At 48.4% G+C, this 12,172-nt stretch overlaps 1 protein-coding gene across 3 annotated transcripts in view; it reads left to right on the forward strand.

The window, feature by feature from the left end:
* The first annotated feature begins 731 nt into the window (after window positions 1–731).
* The window catches only part of TOR4A (torsin family 4 member A), a 223,242-nt gene continuing 211,801 nt past the window's right edge, over window positions 732–12,172 (forward strand). For 2 of the 3 annotated variants that reach the window (XM_030207774.1, XM_030207775.1), the window contains exon 1: window positions 732–871. The gene's annotated coding sequence lies outside the window, so the exon portion shown is untranslated. Of the gene's footprint in view, window positions 872–1,410; window positions 1,465–12,172 lie in introns of those variants that run through there. The other variant, XM_030207778.1, reaches the window with a different exon arrangement.

Raw genomic sequence — 12,172 nt, forward strand, 5'->3', positions numbered from 1 at the left:
ATCAATGAGATTAAGCATATATTCTGGAGCTTCACCATACATGATCTTATGTGTTAGCAAACAGATTTTGAAGTCAATACGGTCTGCTATGGGGAGCCAGTGTAGTGTTAGTTTCTTTACTGTGATATTCTGTATTCTATTGCTAATTTCTTGATATCTGTGTTATTCTTTAATTCTGTTTCATCAGTAACAAATGCTGAATAAACCTGAATAAACATATTACCCTCCTTTATTAAAAAAAAAAACATATGCTCCACATAATCTACAAGATACACACATATGATGGATGCCTGGAATACCCTCCCTGGGAGATGGTGGTGGTTACTTTACACTGCATAAAATGGGAGTTGTAGTTGTGTTAAAATAGCACGAGTTGATAGCTATGCCCCTAAACTTCTATAAAATTAACCTAGATTGTGTTACTAAGCAACTGCTTTATTTCTGGAAAACATTCTTGGATAGCAGTATATTAAAAAAGACATCTTCCCAATGTTAGGAGAGGAAGGACAGATTATGCAGTTTTCTAACAATTTACTTTTTCAGAGTCAGGGTCGGCTGGGCTCGGCAGGAATGGAGATACTTTCACAGGTTTAGGAGAAATGCACCAGCTCTGTTTACTGAGCATTTGCACTCTGCATATTATCGAATTTCTCAGGAAGGAAGTAGAACCGAAGTCTTTATTCCCCCCACCCCATCCACACCCCTTCCATTGCAGCCTGCCGTGGCGAGAATGGAAGTGGTTTTCGGCTTTCTTCCTTCGTCATTAGCATATGTTCATACTAGTAGGCCACGGGGAGACTGCTCGGTAGCAGCCGTGATGATTACAATGGGGCTGGAATGCTGAGCAAGTTTCAGGAGCAGCCTAGCAATGGTAAGACCTGAACCATCCTCGAGCAGGGTTCAGCTGGAGGGCGTGGGGCACGCTGAGGTTGGCCATGGTCACTTTTAGTTCTCTGCTTTGTCCTCGGCCCCCCTCCCATCTAAGTACTTTCCCTATAACAAACAGAACCTTGGACTGCCATCTGTTTTTATCGTCTATTAACTTTAGGTTTAACAGTCTGTGCGCTGCTGATTTATCGTAAACAGCATGTTGGTGGTCCTGTACGTTGTATGAAGCTGCTTCCTTGTATGAACTATGCCGTTTACGAGCTGCTACCATGCAGCAACGACCTAGGACACACGCTCACTCAGCAGTCAGCAGCAGCAGAAGTGAAACTTCTTCCGAATTGGGTGGGGGAGGGACGTGCAGCTTTACAGAACTTCACCTAAAGTCGGCAGTGTTTGCAGGAAGTTTTAGCACTGTGCAGATAGGAAGCACGGCACGGAGGAGATCCAGGTGTTGCATCACTTTTTTTTTTCTCTTAGTGTTTTATAAAAGCTATAAATTTGTACCAGCACATCTGGAGCTATGTTCTTCCTGAGCTTTTCATTCCTCAGTGCCTCAAAGCATGGTGTGTATTTCTGGTCAGTGCCGGTTCTTCTGTTTGCAAAATTATCTGCTGTAAGATACTTTAAAATGATGCGGCGGAGGCCAGCACTAGGATGTAATCGTTAATACTCTGGTTCCAATCAACAGACCTCTGTTTCATTCCAAACAAACTCTTCTTCCTCCAGCTGTTTACAGCCCAACGACAGATCTGGACCTATTCTTGATAGACGCCTACTGCTTAGGCTATATTCAAGGTTTAGTGTTAATTTCTCTCTCCCTTCTCTCTAATGTCCTTCCTCGGCTATTTGTGCTGTATTTCTTTCTTTCAGTGTTTCTGATGACAGCTGCCACTGCCTCTGTACAGCGGGTTCTTAATACAGAGTCAATAGAAGATAGACTGACTTCCTTCATTTCCAGAGAGAACATCCAGCTAGCAGAATACTCACCAATTTATCTGTATTACCAAATGAATTCTGAAAGTTCAGAGTGTGTTAGAAAACTTTGAAAAGAAGTTTAACAGAAATAGGAAAATTCAGCAAAATATAAGGTAATATCTTTTTATTGCACAGTCAAATAGTGTGGTAGCCAGGTTAGTCCACTTTTAAAGGTAATAAATAGAAATAAAACAAAACATAGAAAAGAAAATAAGATAAAACTTGTTTTAGTGGACTACCTTAATACATTTTTGCATAGCTTTCAAAGGTGACCCTTCTTCAGAACAGAAATGAGCAAATGTTGACAAATATCAGAATATATGAGTGAAACACAAAAGCATTCCAATGACAGTTTCACAGGAAGAGGGTGGGGTGAGTTCGGTGAGAGACAAGGGGAGATGGATGGGTCATAAGAGGCTGACAAAGCAGTATAATTTAATGATTTATAATGGGATAGAAAACCCAGAACTTTAAATCCTGTCTGGTGGATGTCAAAATATTTAATCATTTTGACTTCAAAGGGCTTATGTTCCTAAATAGTCTAAAATTTCCTTTTAGTATTCTCAGCATCAAATCATTGATGCAGTGTTCTGGTTTTGTAAAGTGCTGTCCCTTAGAGGCGACATCTTAGTTGGCATTGTGATGTTTAATATAATGTCTTTGTAAACTGATTCTCGTTGTTAGCATCTGGCTTGTTTCTCCAATATAACACCCTTCTTCACATTTTTTGCATTGATTGAAACATAAACCATATTTGAAGATGAGCATGTGAAGGATCCCCTTATACTGAATGTTTTTCCCATGTGAGTGACTGTGGGATCCTGTGAAATGTGTTGGCCACAGTTTTTAGCTTGGTATATTACAGGGACGTGTGCCATTCTTTTCTTTTTGAGCTTGTATTGGGAGCTTGCTTTTCTGTTTCAAATTAGGTGGCTGGTGGAAGTCAGCACTGATGGAGCTGGGGATACCCCTTTCAGTAATTAATTCTCCTGGAGTTGTGGCTGTCGATCTTTTATGATTCTTCTCAATTTTTCCAGCTCTGGATTGTATGTCATTACAAAGGGGATTCTCTCTGTGGCGTTCTTTTCTTTGTACTGCAATAGGTATTCTCTGGGCAATTTAGGGGAAGAGGCAATATTCTTGGAGATTATTTTGGGGTTTAACTAGTTTTGGCCTTGACTAGTTTTTGTTTTGCATTCCTGAGACATTCCGACTCCTCAGATTGTGTGTTTGTTCATGTTATATTCTTTATACATAAGAGACTAGTCTTGGCACCGTGTTTCAGCTGGTGCCTGCCTCAGGAGTCTTACTGTAATAAATACAAGCATAAATACTAGATAGCTACTAAAATGGTAAACCGGAGGTCTTTAGAAAGACCGTTTGAAATTGGAAAATATAGTAACACTCAGTTTGTTTCTACAGCAGTAAAAACGCTTCTAAAAGTGAAGTGACAAAAGATAAAGGAATGACGACGTTTATCTAATATAATAATTTGCTCCTCCAACATTCCAATGTCTCTCACTGGGATCGTAACCACCTGCTGACATCACTCCTCCAACGTTCCAATGTGTGTCACTGGGATTGTAACCATCTGCTGACGTCACTCCTCCAACATTCTCCGTCCCCCCTCCCTCCCAGGTCCATGGGACCCTGGAACTGGGAGGGAGGGACAGAGGGAGGGGGGACCCTGGAAATGGGAGGGAGGCCTGGAACTCGGAGGGAGGTGGAGGGGGCAGGGCATAGAGGACATTGCCTGCACATGGATGGATGGAGGGGAGAGAGCATAATGCAGGGGAGGGAGGGGACCCTGAAACTCGGAGGGAGGCAGGGAGGGGACGACCCTGGAACTCGGAGGGAGGGAGGGAGGGAGGGGGACAACCCTGGAACTTGGAGGGAGGGAGGGGGACAACAACCCTGGAACTCGGAGGGAGGGAGGGGGGACGACTCTGGAACTCGGAGGGCGGGAGGGGGGGGGCCCTGGCACACACACTCATGCTCACACACACACACTCACTCTCACACAGACACACTCGCACCCAGTCTCTCTGTCACACACATACACACTCGCACATTCAGTCTCTTTCTCTCACACAGTCACTCTCACACACACACTCTCAAACATACACACTCCGAGGAAAACCTTGCTAGTGCCCATTTCATTTGTGTCAGAAACGGGCCTTTTTTACTAGTATATTAGAAAGGAGTGCGTTGTCATTCCTTTATCTTTTGTGACTTCACTTTTAGAAGCATTCCAGTTTCAAAACTTTCTAAAGACCTCTGGTTTACTGTTTTGGTAGCTATCTAGTGTTTATGCTTGTGTTTATTACTGTAAGATTCCTGAGGCAGGCACTACCTAAAACATGGTACCGTGTAAAGTCTCTTATGTAAAAAGAGTGTTTTGTACAGCTTAAGGACTTTTTGTGTCAGTAAAGCATTGTGTCATCGCAGGTCCCATTGCCTGCTGAGTCTTCTTCCATTTCCCACTTCTTGTCTCCTAAATATCTAGAATGGCATATGTACATGAATGTGTGCACATTCGCACGTGGATGTGAAATATGTGCCAAGGCGTTATTCTGCAAATATACATGTATGTTACATAGTACATATTTTACAGCTTTTTGTACATATTGTGAAAGATCCTTCCCTCCGCCCGAGGGTCTTCGGGATCTTGCCTCCACCCTGGCCACTCAGCCTCCCGGCCCACGGCTGTCCACAGGGCAGGGCTCAAAGAAAATAAACTCCAAAAAGGTAAAAGTCACCAAGCTCCTTTATTGTCATGGATTCACAGTCCAGTAACTTTCAAAAGGAATCCTGCAGCCCTTCAAAACAGTTGCTCCTGTTTTTCTCTCAGGGCCCAGGTACAGCATAAACACAAACACGTCCCCTTCCAGCTGCTGCACAAATCAGTTGGAGCCAAATTAACAGACCCCACAGATAGGTTCCTCTGTAGTCCAACTTCACACCCAAAAAGAATCCCTGTATCTTGTCCACCCCCACGGGGTTTCTGCAAACAGTTCAAAACACACAGTGCTGTGGGCCTCAGCCCACAAAAAGGAAAAAAACCCACTGTAGCTTACTTGCCCCTCCCCCACACAAAAGAAGGTTTGTTTTCCCCACAGTTCAAAATCCACAGAGCTTAGAGGCAGATGCACTAAAGCTAAATGAGCCTTTAATGACTCTCCAACGAGGAAAATTTGATCCGTTGCATGCATCAAAGGGCTTTTACCAAGGAAGCCAGCAGCTAACGAAAACGGAATGGAGATGAGCAATTAGTGTGAAAACCCCATTGAAATGACATGCACTAACCTTTTCCGATTGCCTTTACGCAGGAAAAAGGCAGGAAAACTAACGAGAGGTCTGGACCTCTCGTTAGGACAGCTCTGTGCCAGGAAAAATCGTAAAGTGAAACTTTGAGCCAATCCCAGCGCATTAGCAGAGCTAAAAGCGCTGTGATTGGTCCAAAGGACGTCAGAAAACACAAATAAATAAAAATAAAAAAAGGATCGGGAGGGGGCAAGGGCGCTCATCAGGAGCGTCCTGTACGGACGGCCTTGCCCCCTCCCCCCCGCTGCTCCCCACTTTCCGCCGTTCCCCCCACCCCGAAAAAGCAAAATTCGAGCAGCCCCTGCCCCCTCCCTTCCTCACTACTCTCTCACCTCAGCTCCGCCTCCCGACATCCTCCGTCCTGTGCCCCGCCCCCTTTTGGGGTCGTCGCCGCCATTCCCCTCCTCCATCGGGCCCCCCTCCCTCTTACCGGGCCCGTGCAGCGCCTCTCTCCTCTGTCCGAAGGCGCTGCACGGGCAAGAAGAAAGCTGATGCCTGCCTTCGCCCAGCTTCGATGGCACGTCTTTCTCCTGCTGGGCCCGCCCCTGTCTGACGTCAGTAACCTACGTAGACGTCTGACGTCAGACAGGGGCGGGCCCAGCAGGAGAAAGACGCGCCATCGAAGCTGGGCGAAGGCAGGCATCAGCTTTCTTCTTGCCCGTGCAGCGCCTTCGGACAGAGGAGAGAGGCACTGCACGGGCCCGGTAAGAGGGAGGGGGGCCCGATGGAGGAGGGGAATGGCGGCGACGACCCCAAAAGGGGGCGGGGCACAGGACGGAGGATGTCGGGAGGCGGAGCTGAGGTGAGAGAGTAGTGAGGAAGGGAGGGGGGCAGGGGCTGCTCGAATTTTGCTTTTTCGGGGTGGGGGGAGCGGTGGAAAGTGGGGAGCAGCGGGGGGGGGGGGGCAAGGCCGTCCGTACAGGACGCTCCTGATGAGCGCCCTTGCCCCCTCCCGACCCTTTTTTTTTATTTTTGTTTTGATTTGGGAGCCATGTGCTTGTGATTTGACTGTGTTTTGACTGTTTGTGGCATGCGCAGAGCAGCTAACATAACGCTTGGCTGCTCTGCGCATGATTTGGGGGCCGATTAACGATGTGTATTGTGATTCTTTGATACATTGTACGTTTCAATACCGATCTCAGCATGTGTGACCTTTTTTTTTTTGGTGCATTTTTCGTTATTTTAAAATCGTTAGGGACTTTAACGATTTAGATTTTTTTACGTTTGGTTGCTGCATCTGCCTCTTAGTGCCTTAGCACTCAGTTCAGACACACAGTCTCTTCAAGGAACACAGCCTGAACTCTTTTGGGAAAGAGGAAAAGACCCCACCCTTTCTGGGTCACTCTATTACTTCACTGACCCTCCTCCCGCATGACCTTTTCCCTTTCCACTTTCAGCCCAGCTGTGACACCAAGAGTTCACATGGTTTTTCAGTTTAGCTTTCAAGGCATGAGCCCAGGCAGAAAGGTCCATGGGTTCCTCAGAGCCTACCTCCTGCTCCTGCTTGCCAGTCCATGGGCTCATTCCCCTCCAATCTGGGCAGCTCACGCTGTTCCTTTCTTACTTGATTATGTTCCAGGTGCCCCTCCCTTGCCTTGTCAGAGCCTCCTCCCAGGGAATGCTGGGGCCAATAATCCCTATACCAGGGTTTTCCCCGGGGATGCTGGGAAATGTAGTCCTTCTCCCATCTCCATTTTCTAGGGGGCACTACCTTTTCCCTTCTCTCTCTCTCTCCCTGAGGAATGATTAAAGGCAAGGCTCTGCTCTGTCTCCCTCGGCTCTTGAGCCTCCTTCCTTCTCCCCCCTCCACTTCCATCTGTTCCAAACCCTTATCCTCCCCTTCACATACCCCCCCCCCCTTAAGAGAATGCCCCTCTCGCGAACCTTAGGCTCGTATCCTCCTCTCCGATCCGTGATAGAGCATCGACATTGCCCAAGGCACTGCCAGGTCGATGCTCCACCGAATAACGGAAGGGCTGCAGCGCCAGATACCAGCGCATGAGGCGGCCATTATGGTTCTTCATTTGATTGAACCATTTGAGGGGCGCATGATCGGTTACCAATCTAAACTCCCTCCCCTCCAAATACACTTGGCAGGCCTGGACTGCCCACCTAATGGCCAAACACTCCTTTTCAATCGTGGAGTAGTGTGTTTCCTGTGGGAAGAGCTTTCTACTCAAATACAGCACTGGATGCTCTTCCCCCTCATGCTCCTGGGACAACACCGCTCCCAGCCCTACCCCTGAAGCATCAGTCTGCAGGATAAAGTTTTTCTTAAAATCTACAGCTTTTTAGTTTGAAATATATCTTTTTTCCAACCAGAACAATTGAAAGAATTTATAACTGTAAAGAAAGTTGGTTAACGTCATTTCCCATTATGATGGTATAATATGATTTATGGGGCCGAGAAAGTGTGTTAAGCATATTTCCTCTGGTGCAGGTATTATTGATTTAAGAAGTCTTCTTTTTCCTTACGCTCACCCCCTGACTTAGTGGTCTAAAGAAGAAATTATTAATCTTTATCTTAAACTGGTGTTATTGTAACAGTTTCTTTTTCTGAATTTCCTGTCAAGTGTAATAGCTTGTTATTTAATGAAAATGAATAAACAATAAATTTAAAAAAAAAAAATCTACAGCTTTTAACACAGGTTCCTGACACAGGGTCCTCCGGAGGGTTTCTTTCGCCTGTACCCCGTCCTCCTCCCACACTAACTGATTGGGCTTATTCCCCTTCAGCATGTCAGTAAGGGGTGCTGACAGGGTAGAGAAATGGGGGATAAACCGTCTATAATACCCTATGAGCCCCAGGAACCCCCTTAACTGCTTCTTAGTGTTAGGCCTTAGATCTCACGGAAGCTTATCTGCACATTCCTATCCGGCCCGGTCACCAGCAGTTCCTTCGGTTTGCCATTATGGGCCGGCATTTTCAGTTTCGGGCTCTGCCATTCGGGTTGGCTACAGCACCTCGCACTTTCACCAAGGTCATGGTGGTAGTTGCGGCGGCCCTCAGGAAGAAGGGAATCCTAGTCCACCCATACTTGGATGACTGGCTCATCAGAGCGAAATCTTATCAGGAGAGTGTGCAGGTCACGGGCTGGGTGATGAGTTTCCTGTAGTCCCTCAGTTGGGTGGTCAACTCAGCCAAGAGCCGTCTGGTACTGTCGCAGTCCCTGGAGTATTTGGGGTTACCTTCGACACGGCACAAGGACAGGTTTTCCTTCCCCAGGGCAGGGTGTGCAAGCTGTGATCTCAGGTTCAGGGGTTACTTCACAGACACGGCCTCTGTGCTCGGGATTATCTTCAAGTTCTGGGTTCCATGGCAGCAACGATAGTGGTAGTTCCCTGGGCCAGGGCTCACATGAGGTCTCTCCAATCTTCCCTATTGTCCAGATGGTCCCCGCAGACAGATTCCCTTCCGGTGAGGTTGGCCCTTCATTCCCAAGAGCGCAGCAGCCTCTTCTGATGGTTGTGGGAGGACAATCTTACCAGGGGAGTCCCCCTAGTGGATAGCGTTAACTACCGATGCCAGCCTACAGGGCTGGGGAACCCATTGCTTAGGAAAGCTTGCGCAGGGTCTCTGGTCTCCCATGGAAGGGTCCCAGTCCATCAGTTGGTTAGAGACCAGGGCAATTCGTCTAGCTGTGGAGGAGTTTTGTTCCCTCATAGAGGGCAAGGCGGTACGGATATTATCGGACAATGCTACGGCTATGGCCTATGTCAACTGCCAAGGGGAAACAGAGAGTCGACTCTTGCAACGGGAGGCGGCGAGTCTCATGGCATGGGCGGAACTTCACCTGATTGTTATCTCGGCTTCCCATGTGGCGGGAACCGAAAATGTTCAGGCAGACTCTTTGTCGTCACACCCTTGATCCAGGGGATTGGTCTCTCAGCCCTCGGGCATTTCAATTGATAGTGGATCAGTGGGGCATTCCAGTTCTGGATCTTTTGGCCTCCGGTCTCAACGCAAAGGTTCCCTGCTTTTTCAGTCGTTGAAGAGACTCAAGAGCAGCGGGGATAGATGCCCTCTTACAGCAGTGGCCTCCATGGCCTCTCTTGGGTCGTCTCTTACAAAGAATCAAAGCTCATGGGGGTCCGGTAGTCCTCGTGGTACCCGATTGGCCTCATCATCCGTGTTATGCAGACCTTCAGCGTCAACCATGTTCCGGTCGCGTAGTCAGTCTACGTCCCTGAATTATATTTGTACCTGGAGGATTTTTGAGGCTTGGTGTGCAGATGGTGGTATTTCTCCCTTCCGGGCTTCGGTGGCGGAGATTTTGGATTTTTTGCAGCATGGCTTTGATAAAGGCATGTCTCTCTCATCCCTTAAGGTACAGGTGGCGGCACTGTCCTGTTGCCGAGGCCAGATGCAAGGAAGTCATTGGCTACTCTTCTTGACGTTTCACGTTTCCTGAAAGGGGTCAGCCCTCTTCGTCCACCAGTCAGAGTTGCCTTTCCGGCTTGGGATCTCAACCTGATGGTTTCTGCACTGACGGGTCCTCCCTTTGAGCTGTTGTCTAATTGTTCCCTTAAGGACTTAACTCTTAAGAACGTGTTTTTGGTCGCCATTGCTTCTGCTTGGAGAGCCTCGGAGCTGCATGCCTTTTCCTGTAGGCCTCCGTTTTTGGAGTTTTCTAAGGAGCATGTGGTTTTGCACCCAGTGCCTTCTTTCTTACCTAAGGTACTGTCACGGTTTCATCTCTCCCAGTTGGTCTTCCTCCCTGTCCTGGGGTCTTCCTCAGGTACGGGGTCTCAGAGGAAGTTGCGTACGTTGGACATTAAGAGAGTTCTTAAACGCTATCTGAGGGTTACTGATGACTTTTGGTGCACGGATCGTCTGTTTGTACTCCACGCCGGTTTGCGTAAGGGTTTGGCCGCCTCTAAGCCCACTATTTCTTGGTAGCTGAAAGAGATGATAACTTCTGCTTATGTGCTTGCTGGGAGAACAGTCCCGAGAGGTGTTAAAGCTCACTCCACAAGGGGACAAGCAGCTTCTTGGGCGGAGCAATTCTTGGTGCCACCCGCAGACATTTGTAAGGCGGCAACGTGGGCCTCACTGCATGTGGTTAGGGTGGTGGACTTTGGTCCTGGGGAACTGAGGAACTGAGTTCAATTCCCACTTCAGGCACAGGCAGCTCCTTGTGACTCTGGGCAAGTCACTTAACCCTCCATTGCCCCATGTAAGCCACATTGAGCCTGCCATGAGTGGGAAAGCGCGGGGTACAAATGTAACAAAAATAACAAAAATAAAAAATAAATTCCTTTTCTAGACACTATAACTGGATGTACAGTGTCGGTAGGAGGCGATTTTTGCAACTCGAGAGCTCCCAGCGGGTTTGCTGGGGGTCCCTCCCTTAGGTCTACTGCTTTGTTACTTCCCATCAGTCCAACCCTGGGCCGGTTCGGAGGGACGCTTAGGAAGGAGAAATTAGACCTTACCTGGTAATTTGCTTTCCTTTAGCCCCTCTGGACCGGCCCAGGTCCCTCCCGTGTTCTTTGAAGAGTGATTGTACTTATAGTTCCGGAGTTCTACGACGGAATTGCTCTGCGAGTTGACAGTTCATTTATTTATTATTTAAAAAAAAATACCCTGTTAAGCCATACCTCTTCGCCTTGGCGGAGTTGTTGGTGAGCTTTGCTGCATGGCTTTGCCATCCTTCAAGCATGGTTTATGACTGCTTGGTGGCTGTTTAGATTCCACAGGCCATAGAAGGTTGGGTCTTTCTCTTCTTTTCTGCTTTGTTAGTCAAATACTTAGGCTAGAGTCACTTGGCCAGGACTCTTATTGGCTCTCTAGAGTCAGAAGTTTCTCAGTCTCCACCTGCTGGAAGGCGTGCACAACCCATCAGTTCAACCCTAGGCTGGTCTGGAGGCACTAAAGGAAAGCAAATTAGCAGGTAAGGTCTAATTTCTCCTTGACTGTGCCGTATCTGAGATTTTGTAAGCTATTAAAGACCTACTTGTATGCTATTTATCTAAAATAATTAGTTTATTGAAACTGTTTGATGGATTAAGTGAGCTCTGATAAACTGTGTATGATGTTGTATTCCTCCCTAGTGTTGGCCTAGCTCATTTATCTAAATAATTCTCACCTTCAACGTTCTGAAGCTCACTCTGTGGCAGGGAAACGCTAAAGCCCTGCACTGTTGGTAGGCTAGGCTGTCAGCACCACTCACTGTTACTCATGCTCCACTCACTGTCACTCATAGACCTGCCCTCAGCCATGCCCCTTCCATACATAATTCGCAACCCCAACGTTCTAAATGAAGCCTCAACCAGAAGTGTGAGGCGTCGAGATATCATTTTTGCCCATGACTGTGTGCCCCGCGCTCTCGTCACTACGTGATGATGACGAGGGCGGAGCACTGACACTCCACGAAGCTCCATCTCCCCCTGCCCCTCGCCGCCCATTTCACATACGGAGCCCGCATCCCACACTGCCTCGCACTTCACAGAACCCCGGCAACTGCAACCCCTCCCACCCACCCAAACACACACACACACACAGGCTCAACACGCACTCGCTCCCGCACCCCCCCCATGGCCGTCGCTCACTTGCCCCCCCCCGGAGGCCGCCACTCACCCCCGAGGTCGACGGAGGCAGCGCTTTAAAGTAATGCCAGCTGCGAGGACGAGAAGCACAGTACAGCAGCCTTGCGTTCACCTTTCCCCTTCTCTCTCTGCGTCCTGCCCTCATTTCCTGTTTCGCAGAGAGAGAAGGGGAAAGCTGAACGTGAGGCTGCTGTACTGTGCTTCCTCTCAGCTCGCATTACCTTAAAGCGCTGTCTCCGTCGACCTCGGGGGGGGGGCAAGTGAGCGACGGCCCTGCGGGGGGGGGGGGGGGGAGCTTACGCAAACAGCGCACAACGTTCCTGCCATAAATGCGGCCACAGCATCGCCAAGGACTCCCTGCGAGTGGCCATCAGGGTGCAGGTAGGCACTTGCGCTGCAGCACATGGGGGCGGGGAGCAGGGCTCGGATACCGGCG

Source organism: Microcaecilia unicolor, chromosome 6 (genome assembly GCF_901765095.1).
Source record: "Microcaecilia unicolor chromosome 6, aMicUni1.1, whole genome shotgun sequence".
NCBI classification, from domain to species: Eukaryota; Metazoa; Chordata; class Amphibia; order Gymnophiona; family Siphonopidae; genus Microcaecilia; species Microcaecilia unicolor.